This window comes from Zonotrichia leucophrys, chromosome Z (assembly GCF_028769735.1).
Source record: "Zonotrichia leucophrys gambelii isolate GWCS_2022_RI chromosome Z, RI_Zleu_2.0, whole genome shotgun sequence".
NCBI lineage: Eukaryota > Metazoa > Chordata > Aves > Passeriformes > Passerellidae > Zonotrichia > Zonotrichia leucophrys.
In genome coordinates, this window is record NC_088200.1 from 60,622,206 (window position 1) to 60,636,865 (window position 14,660).

At 34.4% G+C, this 14,660-nt stretch overlaps 1 protein-coding gene across 7 annotated transcripts in view; it reads left to right on the forward strand.

The window, feature by feature from the left end:
- Positions 1–14,660, forward strand: part of LINGO2 (leucine rich repeat and Ig domain containing 2) — a 483,020-nt gene that overhangs the window by 150,514 nt on the left and 317,846 nt on the right. For 4 of the 7 annotated variants that reach the window (XM_064735329.1, XM_064735331.1, XM_064735334.1 and 1 more), the window contains one exon: positions 14,348–14,428. The gene's annotated coding sequence lies outside the window, so the exon portion shown is untranslated. Of the gene's footprint in view, positions 1–14,347; positions 14,429–14,660 lie in introns of those variants that run through there. The other 3 variants (XM_064735330.1, XM_064735333.1, XM_064735335.1) reach the window with 2 other exon arrangements.

Sequence of the window (14,660 nt, forward strand, 5' to 3'; positions counted from 1 at the left end):
AGACAATTTTTAGCTAAATGTCTTGCCTTACTCAAAGACTACTCAAAGTAGAAATCATTCTAGTCACCTAACTGTCCCTACAAAATTAGCAGTTTTAGGTTAGCAGTTTCAGAACATGTTGAACATTTCAGACTTCAGTTAGGTAGCCATTCTTACTAGCATGTCAAAATGACTGTATTATGACCTGTGTAACCTTGGTGGGTTTTGGCATTAACAAGTGCTTATAGTGAAAATTTGATTTGTTTTAAAGGCAATCTCATTTTTTTACAATTCCACTTTGACCATTACAGTTGCAATAAAGGAAGAGAAGGAAAGATTTCCAGCTACCATTTTAGATTTTAGTTGCGATGTCTTCAGCTAAGTCAGGAAGATCTCTTAGAATTAAATCTCTGACAGCAAAAATTATAATCCTGGAATCAACTTCCAGCTAAAATAATCACACAAACTGATATTGGCAAAGACCATGCTTTTGTGAGTTTGTGTGTTTGAGCTCAGCCTCCACATTGTCTTACTGACTTGCAGAAATTTTCACATAATTCAAGCACACCCTCACAGTTACAAACAAGACCTGTTGAAAAGCCATTTTTACCCTGAAATTTTAATAGCGATAATATGAAATCAGAGAATGTCTTCCTGCTCATGAGAAGAGGATAAAGATTCACTGTTATAAGGCTGCTGAAATGAATATGTCTGTAATATATATATATATAATGTAAATAATTTGTTAACAGGTGAAAAATACCTAGAATTATTTCCAGTTTTAATAGTGTGCTGTTTGTCATCAATTTTTTCATGAATGGAGTGGCTTATTTCAGGCAATAAATTGCTCCCACACTCTCTGTTATAAGTATTCCTCCAGGTGTCCTGTACTCAAACACAATTTTATGGCTCCACAGGAGTTAGGATATATTTCTGTTACTTGGTTGAATGCATAGAGCAGCTCCTTGAATCATGCTCCCTGGGTGAATTATGAATTGAGAACATCCCTTCTGCTGTATTTGCTGAAAAGGGCAGCCATTTTTTTTGACAATCATTCCTGTGAGCCAGCAGAAATCTGCAGAAAGTGATTACACATAGAATGAAAACAATTGGTCTTGATTTAAAAGAAAACCCCACAACTGAATAATAGTAGAAATAACTTTTGCTATGACTACTAGTAGTTGTCATTACCATGTTAGATGAGTTAGCCAAGTTTTTTATTCTGCAAGACCATATTGTCATAGGGTCTACAGAAGGATCTTTACCATCAGCATCATCTTCAAGGATGTAGTGGGTTTGAATGTTCCCCCCAAATGTTTGCAGAAGGAACCAAGGTGTGAGGCATGATCAACACACTGAAGGGAAGGGTTGCTATCCATAGGGCCCTTACAGGTCTGAGAGGGGGCCTGTGCAATTCTCTTGAAGTTCAAAAAGGGCAAGGGCAAAGTCCTGCACCTGGGTCAGGGTAAACAACAGTATCAGTAGGGGCTGGGGGATGAGGGGACTGGGAGTGGCGCTGCCGAGAGCAACCTGAGGTGCTGGTGGGTGAGAGGCTGGACACGACCCAGCTATTAGTATTCCAGTCCCAGAAAGCCAAATCTGTCCAGGGCTGCATCCAAAACAGGGGAGGGAGGGGATTCTGCCCCTCTGCTCTGCTCTGGGGAGAGCCCACCTGGAACCTGCATCCAGCTCTGGGCTCCCAGCAACGGGAGGTCACGGACCTGTTAGAGCAGATCCAGTGAAGGGCCATGGAAGTAATGATCAGAGGGCTGAAGCAATTCTTCTATGAGAAAAGTTTGAAAAAATTGGGTGATTGACCATGGAGCAGAGGAAGCTCCAGGAAAACATAATTGCAGCCTTTCAGTACTTAAAGGGGATTTATAGGAATAATGAATATCCTATTCAAGAATATCAAGACGCAGACATGCATCAGGACTGCCTTCATTTTTCTTTCTTTGTTCTGTACAATGTTAACAGAGTAACTGTACTTGTTTGAGTCCTCCCTCCTTAACGGCAGATGTAAAAAGCTGGGAAGGAGACTGGAGGCAAGGGAGAGAAGGTGTGTATTATGGTGTGCGTACTCCCCTGGAAAGGAACTATGAATAAAAATTCAGTCAGCAACTCTCAATTTTCTTTATTCAGAAATGAATATCTTACAGATTTCATGTATTTTTTAAACAACAAAAAAGCTTCTTTATAAGTCAACTTAGGTATCTTTTGAATATATTTATCTTTTCCCTGCAATAGATGCCACAGTTCTGATACAAAATATCCTAAGTACATAGAAATTGTTTTATATATACCTACATGTTTTGTAGAGAATGATCTCAGACAGTATTCTGTTGCTTATTATGAAGCCAAAGAAGATTATTCTTAAAACTGTAGAAAGAAATTGAGTGTCTGAGTCCTTTTGCAAGCACACAGAATTTGAAGTTTTAAAAACTTTCTTTTTTTTGCTACTCATTAAAATGTTTTCAGAAAGATTTCTTTATTTTGGCATATCAGGGGCCTTCAAGCATGATTGGAATTCTGCTCGGCATCATAGTTCTGATTTGCACGTGCTCTTAGAGACACTATTCAACTGTAAATTAATTATGGAAAATAATGGGACTCTATAATTAAGGTTTGGAAAAATTCATTAAGATTATTTTCTATCATATTTTAAACATTTTTATATTGAATGAATATGCTCAAAAATGGGGTGGCATTTTTCGTTGCCTAAATTTCTGAGTCATTAAAAAACTGTTAATAAGCTGCTGAAGTGTCTAGTTACATTGTGACTCTGAAAATTTTTATTCTGAAAAGTTAGTAGTTTCTTACCTAAATGTTCTCCTTCTTATCATAGTTTGTATGAATCAGCAGCAGCACTGTTTGTTAGGTTTCATTGGGAGAGAAAGATAGTCCTGACTGTCTATTGTCAATCTAAACCAGAGTTTCAGTTCCGTTCTGGTCCTTCTATAAATTGTAGGAAAGTCAATCAGAATTTTTAGCCTTGCTAACAAGTAAAAGAATATAACAAAAAAAGGATGTCCGTGTTTTGCATAAATCATTACATGTTGATGTAACTGTGTTTATTAATCACAGGAAAATAATGCAGAATATTATTTTGTGAAATTAATTGCTATTTTGTTTTAAACACAGATGTCTGAAACATACTGGAAGTATTAGCTTTTCTGACATAGTGATAGAAAATACAGCAGCAGCTTAAAACCAGTTATTTTTGCTTATAGAAATGCTGAGCAGATGGCTTAGCTTCTTCTTTGTGATGGTGATATGCTTTCTGGGTTTCACACTGTTCAGGCATAAAGACTACTATATACAGCACATGGCTGTACCATCCTTCATCTTCACTCCAACCTGACAAGAAACTTGTATGTAATTAATATTAGTAAATAATTCTTAATAAATTAGTTATTTACTGGTTTTCAGTCTCAAAAACATAAATGTGCTATTAAAAATCCTTTGAACTCATTTTTAATAGAAGATTAAGCCAACAAAAGCAATAGAATAGTTTTTATAGAAATGTACTAAGCCTCCTAAAACGTTTGCATTAAGGAATGCCAGTTAGCATTTCTTTACTTAAAATTTTTGTTGTGATTCAAGTTGATCATGGACAGTAAATGTTATCCTTAAATTGCCAGATATGAAAGATGTAGAGACTACTAGCCTATTCCCCAAATGTTCCAAGTATCCAAAAACCCTATTGACTCTCAAACAAAGGGTGCAGAAAGCAGCTTTGCAAAATTTCTTCAAATAGCTGTCATAGGTTATCTCTTCTGGGGATACAACTACATTCCTTGTTGCAACAATTAAACCAATACGCTTAACATTTTTTGAGGAAATCACTAACTTTCTGTGTCCTGAATGCAGCCATTAAACTCTTCCTTATACAGTGTTTCTTTCTCTCCTTCTCAGTCAGTTCTTAGACACCCACAATATCCAGATGCTCTTAAAAGGAAAAGCTGGTTTATGTACCCATTGCTGCTTCCAGCTGTTATTTTTCTGAGGCAGGAATTTTCTTTAAGATAATCTGGTCCATCTACTTTTACAGGGAAATCAAATGGCTAAGTTAAAAGACAACATTAACTGGGGATATCATCTACTATATTTTATATTAAGATGCCTTATTCTGTACCCAGTGTTGGGAACTCTTATTTTAGACTGCTGACTTCATTCCAGAAAAAAAAAATGTACTAAAGATCCATGTAAATGGAAGAATGTATTCAGATGATTTGGAGAAAGTTTAGCAAATAGTGGAAAAAATTTTTTTAATGTATGAATCATATTGCTTAAGGAGGAATAGTTCTTTATTTTATTAAACTTAATTTTTTTATCTTCTTTTTAATTTGAAAATTTTAGTACTGATTTTCACATATTTTTCTAATAAATATAACCATAGCTAAAATATTATTTTAAAATTCCAGGCCTTGAAGTTATGTAATGTAAAGTGTAAGTTTCTGTTGTGAAGATAAACCTTTCTCAAATTACATGGTTGAGAATTTTTAGGTAGGGAGTATTTTTTGTCAAATCAGAATAATCCTTTCTTGAAAAAATTAAAATATGTAAATTCATTATTATTCTGAGCTTTCCGTGGTAAAATTTAAATTGAATATTTATTCATTTTAATTGGAATCAAAAGGCTTTAATTCACTGAGTTAAAATTAACTTTTCTTTTGACTTACCTAGAGGTTAATTTTTATTTTGCTGCATGGGGATAATGGCTCATAAGAGATGCAAATCCAGACTGATCTGATCCAGAAGTGAACAGATTACTCTTTGGATTACACTTGCCTTTAGATAAATATATTTCATTGTAGGAGGCAAATAGCATTTAGTACCTAAATGAGGACAGCTAATTGTTATGCCTCTGAAATGGAAGGGAAACAAGATCAATATAGCAATAAGAGTATAGAGCAGTTTTAAAGAAACAGGATTTAATATTAATTTAGCACTGGAAGCTTATCTTGATGACCTAAAAATAAACATAGGGTTTTTTTGGTAAAAGTTCCATGTTGCTCTTCAAAAAAGTCATCAAATTTCCTTATAGACTTCTTGGTACTGTGTTTATTTATTTAGGGAGGCCGTCTGTGGTTTAAAAATAATTTTTTTCAGTTCTACTGTAAGCTACCATAGAGTTAATTCATTTCCACTTAAGTCCTGACAAATTTGGAGAAGACTATTACTGCTTACTATTGTTTTTCAACAGGTCATGCTCATTTCACCAGGTCATGCTTGTCTCCCCTAAGTTTGGGACATTTTAGCTGTAAGGAGTTGCAGCTCCTTAAACTTCATACTGCAACAATCTGTTCAAAATTTGTAGTGGATATTTCCACTGTATCACAAGGTCGGTAAAGTGTAAACTTTTCTCTATACCAGGCAATGTCAACACAAGGTCAGGGCAGTTAGTTGTGGATTTGGTGTACTGATCCTAGTTCTTCAAGTTCTAGACTTGAAACCTTATGGTCTTTTCCAGACTTTTCTAAATATATTTCATTTGTAAGTTCAAAGAAACTTTGAGCAATTATAACAAAGACTATAATTATGGAGAACTTGAAAAGAAGGGCAAGAGTGTTCTCAAGTGGATAACTCCTAACAGAAATTCTGTAAGTATTTAAAAAGAGTAGAGGGGGCTGAGGATCTCGGATTAGTATGGAATAGAAACTCCAGCATTTCATTTTAGTGGCTGAATCCAGCAAAATTAGGTCCATGTTCATGCTGATTTATACTAAAGTAATGGAGATAAACAAAAGGAAGTCACAGACGGCACTGCAGAGATGACCAAAATTGCTCTGAGCCAGTGTCAGTGTTCTGCAGGAGATGTTCACACTATAAATACCAGGGAATATGCAGGAACTAAATAAACTCTTGTAAACACAGACATCTGATGTGATTAATCTGAATGGAATGGAAATTATTTCATTTCCAAAATGGAAAAGACATCTAATATAACACCGGTAACACAAGTAAGTGGTAGAGATTCTAGAGGAATTAACTCAAAGTCAGTATATCTGCAGTAACCAATCAGTAAACATATTAAGTTTCTCCTCCTGAAGCCTTTCCATCCATTTGTCAGGATTCCAATGTCTTCTTTTTCTGGCAAGAAAGTGGAGAGCATCTGTATCCAAACTGACTGCTGGGAGTTTTTAGTACAGGAACAAAAGTATCTATATTGTTTCCCAAAAAGAGTTCACTCAGACATTATTTGCTTCTGACTATGCCCTGTTTTGCAGAAAATAAGCACGTCCATGGTACAAAAATAAGGCTTCAGTTTACATTATTACCCACATTTCAGATTATTGGCTGCTATAAATTTGGCTGCTATTATTGGCTGCTTTCTGTAGAAAAAAATAATTGAAGTAGAAATTCTTCTTCATGCTCTTTACTGTATAATATAAACCTTATGAAAATCCTTTCATTTGTCAAGAAGTTTGATGCGCATATATGTAGAAAACATGAGGGAAAGTTTTATGATCTCCTTTATAAGTATTTATTCTGTGAGCTTTAAACCTGTATGAGGATAAGAAGAGTGTTTGTGAAAGCCACTTGGGGAAATTAGTTCAATTTGCTTGGGCAGTTACAGTCCTTTCTTTGAAATAATATGCTTTAAGTAATCTCAATATGTTTTCTGTATATTTGAAATTGTCTGGAAAAATAAATTACCAGTCCAGTTGTTATTAATGATGTCGGTCGCTTTTAAATTTTATTTTATTGAAGTAATTATCTGCTAAATTAAATCACATTGCACTTCATCTGAAATATCAGCTCAGCATTTCAGTAGTGTCTCAAATACCATTTAGATGAAACACATTTCTAATTTATAGTATGTTAGATCATGCTACACACACTGTACTCTCAAACACAGTCTGCTTTAAGTGTATATTTTATTTTTCTCTTTTATATGCCCAGATGGTAATCTGCTTGCTTTGGGGTAAACTCATGAAATGAAGCATCTGGAGTTTAGAGTGTTTTGATTTGCTTCAATACTTTCACCAATTCTTACTATATTACAAAATATTTATTGCTAGAGCTCTTACGCTGAAAATAGTGTTGCCAAAGGGTAAGGAAATCATAAAAGTGTTGCAACCCTTTTCCAGATTACAATTCTGCTAAAACTGCTGCAAACCTTAAGTGCAGGAGCTCAGCTCCCCAATCTGAAGATGAATGTCATATATTTTATAAACACAGTCCTCTGAAATGAGCCAGGCCTGCTCTTGAATCACCCATCAAGCTACAAGTACAAGGTCGAACAACCCTTGGCTTAGTGTAAGAGCTTCATATAAAGTTGATTTAGTTATTGTGACAGTTCCATATTCTCTTTTATATTGCAAAAAGGTATCAATTACATTACAGGTAGATTACAGCTGTAAAACATAGTAACTCTTATGTATGCATGCTGAAGATTTATAGATGTAACATTTTTAATTCAGTCACTTGTTTGTGTATATGATTGTGAATAAGATAAATCTGGGTGTGGAAGAGAAAGGCAATCTCAGGGGCAATTTGATTTTGTTTCAGAATAAGGCAGAGAAGCTGTAAGCAAAACAATTCCTTCATTGGTTCTCGCCCTTTGGTAATCCCCCTGTATTTTAGCCGCTCTTAGCCAAGCCATGTAACTGGCGCTGAAATTGCTCTGTATATCCATGGCTAAAGCAAATAGCATATTTCTTATCCTTGTCAGCTGTAGAAATTATGCAGGACAACTTTGAGTAACAAACAAAAGATAAAAGATGCTTACCCACCAAAGCCAACAAGCAGTGCCTTAACCCCAGGATTTGCTGTCTCATGTTGGTTATTGTAACGGTGTACTTTAAGTGGCATTGAAATTAAACTTTTTTTCCTTAATGAACTTCTCCCAAAGTTCTTGTAGTAAATTGTCCTTGTTTTTTAATGGAAAAAAACCCCTAAATACTCAATGTTCTGCAAGAAATAAGCAGTATGTAATGGGAAGCAATGTTTCTTTTGTAAATAATAGAGACGGGAAAGATAGAGGGATAGGAGGTACATGAAAAACACAGATTATAATCACATAGAAAATACAAGAGTGCTGTTGGACTTATTCTCACACAAATTAAAGTTTTTCTAATATCTGTTCTTTTAATTTCTCCTGTCTTCCTATCTCAACAACTCTCTGGTATAAAAGGGAAACACTCTTGAATGAAAGGCCTATTACTTAATTTTATCTTGTGACAAATCATATTTGCTGAACTAGAAAGGAAAAAATATAAAACAGGCTGTACAACAGTTTAGTATATACAATATAATTTCATAAACTTATTTTTTGTTTCTACCAAAGTGCAATTTCTTTGAACTACCTATCATGCAACAAAATAAAACAGTCTGTGAAACTCTGCATGACTGAAACCTACAGTTAAAAATGATGATTGTTGGTGTGTGTACTGAGCCTTTTAGTTATTCATGTTGTCTTTGTCCTGTTCAATATGACATGTTTAAACTTTGTCTTTGACTTTGCCAGTTTTGAGTTGTTATGTAATGTTGTTTTATCAAGTCTTTTGTTCATATAAGACTCTGTGTCTTCCCATTATCCATGGTAAAAAGAGATGATTTCTCCTAGGAGACTGATATAATAATTCCCACTATTTCAACTAGTTACTCCTAAATGTCTCCAAAATGAAACAAAATTATAGGAGTGGTTTACAGAACAATGGTCCATCATGAGGTACTCAAAGCTGTTAGAGAACCTATCTGACAAGTCGTGGTGTTACAGGTTATTGCAAGGGAGCTGAGAAAGCATTGCAAGAAATATGTAGAATATCTGTCTGTCCTTAGGGAATTCTTAATAGCTGTAATTTTGTCAATGAGTAACACACCAAGTAGTGTTTCATCCACTATGCAAGGAAGTGGGATGGGCTGGGGAGAGATTTGAGTAGGAGGCATATATCCATATCAGTTACCTTAATGTTTGGAATAGCACAGATAAAAATAAAAACCTAAAGATGGTACATATATATTGACGAGACATTAACAAAACTGCCTTCTGCTTTTCAAGATTCATGTTAAGTTGATTTTGACAGGTGGCTGTAAACCTGAGGAAATCTCTAGAGGTAGGGAGAGGAATCAAACTAACGCTGTTATGGTATTTATAGAGGAATGCTCTTGATGGTAAAGAGAATAAGCACTGAAAGGAGAGAGTCAAATGATTATGATTTTTTCAGTGACACTGTGAAGTTTATCCTGTAGTGAAGGTTTTTTGCTTTCTTGATAATTTTGAATTTTGTTTGCAACATTTTAATATGACCAAACATTGTGACTTTCATTGGAAAATTATCAAATTTCTAAAATCATAGAAAATAAATGTTTGTAAGTAATGATTTTACAGAGACCACAAGCTTCTTTACATCACTTTTGTCTGTAATAGTAATTAAATGTTAGACTTACTAAGCATTCATTGTAACTGAAGGTTATAGGATGATGAAAAATTAAGCAAATAACAGATGTTAATTATTTTATTGCTAAATCCATCCATATTTTGAACAAAAACATCAATAAATTTTTATGGGCTTTGTGGAAAGGAAATGAGATAATAATTTAGCTTCACAAGTCTAAAATTGATTACTTTTCAAAAATCTCATGCATAATCATTAGAATAGGAACTGTAGTAATTTATGATTATATGAATCTTGAGGATATTTTAAAAGGAAAATATTTGACATTTTTTCAGTTTTATCTTGATTTTGAAGCTAAAAATATTGCCTTTGTTCACTTTTGATCACTTCTGAAACCTCAAATAAAGTGATGAAGGACGTGTATGTTAGGTGAGATGATTAAATATGAACGAAAAAGTACATCCAGTTTGTATTGTTTAAATATTAGAAATTATTGAAAATGTCATTGAAGATTAGTTGGATGGGTTCTTAAGAGCCTATTACCCACTGGCCTCCCCCAGTGATGCCTTCTGGCCATGTACTTGTGATTTCTGATAGATATTTACCAATGTTTCACAATGATGGAAATATTGGAGGTTCCGCAGCTCCCAAAGACACTTTATTCCAGTGCTTAAAGCATCCTCAGGATTTTTCCATTGAAATTTGATCTAGTTTTTTTTTCAATTTAAACTCAATACTTCCAGCTGTGTCAGCTTTTAGATCTGATTTTTTTATTACCAGTATTTTCTTGTTTAGGATGCTGAAGTTCAACTACATATCCAGAGAGGATAGTATGCCACTTAACTCCAAATAGGAAGCTGTGGATATTTCAGTGTAATGTCTGCCCTCACAAAGCTGCACTTCCTTTGTGTCTCTCTGGAACTTCTTGTAGCTGTGGAGCATGGAATGGAGACAGGAGAATATACAGGAGCCTCTGCGTTACAGTGGTCTGGCACAACTTACTAACTGTATTGAAAGCAGCAATGTTCTGAAGAGTTTTGATCCCCATTCCTAATGCTGATTCGTGAAGGTCTTGTCTTGGTGTGCAGCAGATATTTCTAATTAACTTCTTCAATACCAAGTCTTGGAGATTTTGATTTCAGAGAAAGTGTGATATCTTTGTCCCACATGGTTTACTTTTTTTATTAGCTGGTTATTTCGTTTGTGTAGAAAACTGTCTCTAAGCTTAATATGTATGTATGTACTGTAAGAAATCTGAAGCATGCATTGAATTAAAAAAAACAAAATTAAAAAACCTCCAAACCAAACCAAGCCAAAAACCCAAAAAAAAGGAAAAAAAAACCAACAAAAATCTATTATTACCTTAAGCTTATGTGAATTTATTTTTTAACTTCAAATCATTAGGGCTTGAAAGGAAACATACTTTATTAGGTAATATCTTGAAATACAACAGATTAAAAAACAAGCTATTCCTCTCCTCCATGTATGTTGGGTAACAGCTCTTTCTGTTAAAAAAAATCCTGAACTGTGATTTGATCCAAAGAAAAATATGGCCAGTCCCCTTACAAAATTCTATTGCATAAAGATTTTTTTTTCATGCTTTCATTTATATATAAAATTAGTTCATTATATTTTCAAGATACAGCTCTGGAGGATCTTCTTTTTTCTCATGTAGATCATCCTTCTGTAAATCTTCTGTGTTTATTTTTCTGCAGTTTAAGCAGTCATGTTTTGGTTGTGTTTCAACATTTAGCTCTGTGAGATTTAATTTTTTCAATGTAGGTTAATGTAGATCACGACTTATTTTCCTGTTGCTCATGTTTATTGTCTGATCTTAGAACAAGACTGTCTTAGTACATTTCACATATTTGGCACGTAGCTCAAAAAATTCCAATGAAATCTTCAATATTTCCAGGCTGTCTCTGTGTAGCATGGTTTAGTGACTTCTAGTTTTGATAACTGCTGATTTTGATATTGGTAAATTTTCAACTGTGATTTTAATGACAGTTTTTCTCTTCTGTAAAGCAGTATCTTAATTAAGGCTGCACACACATTGTTGCAATAGACAAAAGTATTCCAGAGTTACCAGAGGGGAACTCTTGCAGATAATTTTTCCTTCAAAAATCTAGGCTAAGCAGCATTTGGGGCAAAACTTTCTGCATTTTCCATGTGCAGTCTATGAATGAAATTCATATTTTACTTTATTTTTGATTTTTATTTTGATTATAAAACATCATCTGGCTTTTAGTACCACTAAAGATTTTGTAGAAAATTGCAGTAACCCCTCCTTATTTTTCTATCAGTATTTTCTATTTTTTATCTCTTCCATTCACAATAATACTTACCTTTAAGATTTTTCTTGACAACTAAGCTGATGCCCTCATAAAGCAGCTCTCTGAGCTCCCAGATGTTATATCTGAGGGGCACACAATACTTTTTTTTCCGATGTGATTGCCCATTTTCCCCCACGTGTACACGCACTGGCACTGACTCTCCTCTTCCATTTCCACAGCTGGCTAGTAAGCTTGTGTGTTTCACCAGCATCAGCTTTGTACAACCTAAAGAGCAGCTTGGGGCCAGGGGCAACTTGTTTTAAGGTGATATGCTAGTGTTATCCTGCAGCTGGGAAAACTGATTAATTCCTTTGTGTCTCACCTGTTAGGCAATCACTTATCTCTGAAGAAGCTGTTTCTTGCTACAGAAAAATTTATCTTCTCTGATAGTCTCTTGTATTGACCTTCTTGAATTCCCACTAGGGTCTTAATAACAACAACCCTCTAGTCCTCCCCTACCACTTGAGTTTTAAGCTTAGAAATAATGAAGTAATGAGATGGAGATGTTATCAACATTTGGGTTATCAGCAGTTTGACCCTTGACCTTCTCTAATGGAGGAGTTTTTGATGTTGATACTCCATTTTGCTGCTACATTTTGGTGAGGAGAGAAATCACAGGACCTGGAATGGTTCAAGGTGGAAGGGCCATCTGACCAACAGGTCATCTGGTCCAATGTCCCTGTTCAACAGCACAAAAGCACATGGCGCAGGATTTCATCTAGCCAGTTTTTGAATATTTCCAGTGAGAGCGGCTCCACATCCTCTCTGGATGATCTGTTCCAGTGATCAATCACACACAAAGGAAAGAAGTTCTTCCTCATATTCAGGTGGAACTTCCTGAGCATTTGTTTCTTCTTGTTTAGATCTGATATCTAAATATCCTTTGAAGGTGAATTAGAATATAATGCAGGGTTCAGAGTTTAATTCTTTCAGCCTCCAAAATCTCATGCTCACCCTTGTTTCAGGTTTGTTGTGTGTCCAACCAAAAGTGGAGGGAAACAACTATAATACTTAAAATATTTCTCTTTGGCATCAGCATAAAATAAATGAAAAAAAAAAAATAGAGTCATGATGAATTGGTTTATTTGTGGAGTTTTTGCGCTTTTTTATTTTTGGGGTTTTTTTTTGTTTGTTTGTTTTGTTTTATGGGTTTTTTTATTAATAAATTTTTTTGGGTTTTTTTTTCTTCTTCCAATTCCATTACATTTTGTGTTAATTCTGAAAAGAATTCAAAGAGAAAAAATTTCAAAATCATTAAATAGTTACAATTCTCTAGGAAGAGAAAACCTGGAAAAATATTGCTGTGAGTTTAAATAAATTTTCTCTTTTGTCTTGAAATTATGTCCTACAGAGATGTTAGAGAATTGATGCAAATATCATGCCAAAACTACAGCTTTGGTGAATATGCAATCCAGCTTCTTCTCTAGGGAAATATTTGTGTTTAGTGGAGACAGTACCAGACCCTGGAGTGCTGACAGTTCATTGCTGTCTTTCAAGACTGCTTCTGCAAATTGCATAAATTCCTTATGTTACAGATGTACTCTGCAGTTTAGCTATTAGTCCATTTACCTTGCCCATTTTGAACCACAAACTATAATATAAAATCATTGAATTAGCTCATATATTTGTACACCACATAACAAGCTAGTTGAATGAGAGTTAGATAAAACATATTTCATCATCAAGTTTGCTTTTACTTGTGATATCTAATCTTTTCTGTAACTGCTGTATATTTGTATTGTATCCTAAGAACATAAATAATTTTAAATAATATTCTTATTTCTTTTTTATATGATGTTTTTCATTTTACAGAGCAATCTCAAATAGATCACAATATGTTTTATGTATACATGCAGGGTAACCTTTTTCAGGTATTGGGAAAGGTCTTGGAGAAGTAATTTGCATATGGAAGAAGAGAAATAATTTTGTTATTTTTGTTGGGTTTTTTTAAAAAGCTTGTGTGAGACATGTTGATCAAAAGAGCTTATGGCATTTTTCACATTAATTTTGAAATAGTGCAGTCTTTGTTAGTCTTTCGTATCATTATAGTTCTGTTTTATCAATCTGTGGTTCTTTCAGGCATGTTGTGGTCCTGACATACATGTGATTGAGAAGTTTTCTTAACTCCTCAGCCTTCACTGTGTAAGACAGGTGTTTCTCCATCTGTCCTGTTAAATTAAATGGAAAGTTCAGATTTTAATTAAATGTGACAAGACATTCTAAAACCCTCCTTTCTTACTGTAGAGTTGAAGACATGGATGGAGAAATCAGTGGAGGTGACAAGTTCTATCACCAGCAGAGAAAAAAAAGTTAATCCTACTGCTGAAGTGATTTTTTTCCGTTTGTCTCTATTTGGGTTTAGTGCTTTGTCAGTTTCACCTTCAGATGTCCAGTAAATATCTCTCTATCCTACCCTAGGCAGCACAGTAGCCTGCTCCCCTTGAGTGCCAATGAATGCACTCTATTTTTTGGTGTTATTGGGAAGTTTCAATTGCCTCTAACACTGTTTACCTTGGCAGACACATTTATGGCTCTGAAATTTTTTTCTGTTCCTTTTCGGACAGGAGCTAAATATAATTTGAAAATGTCTCAAGGCATTTTCTTTGAGACCATCACCATTTCAAAAATCTCTGTACAACTGATGACTAAATAAATTTTCTTTTCTTTTTTTTTTTTTTTTTTTTTACCTAGTAAGTGAGGCGTGGAGCTGGAAAACTTGGCAGAAAACTCTTTTGACTTTCCTGCTTGTACCTATGGAACCTCGTTTGCAAGGTAAATGTTCCGTTTTAATTGACTGTAATTGTATGCTATTAAAATTTTAAATGTCTAAATGATCTTATAGTACCTCTAGGTTTTAAAGAAAATACCCTTGCTCAGTGTTTAATTTACACTTTTAGAGTGAATTCTACTAGAATACTCTTGCAGCTTTAAATAAACGCAATTAGTTCCTTTGGATTTATTAACAAATACACCTCACTCTCAAGAAGAAAGGAAAAGTATAACA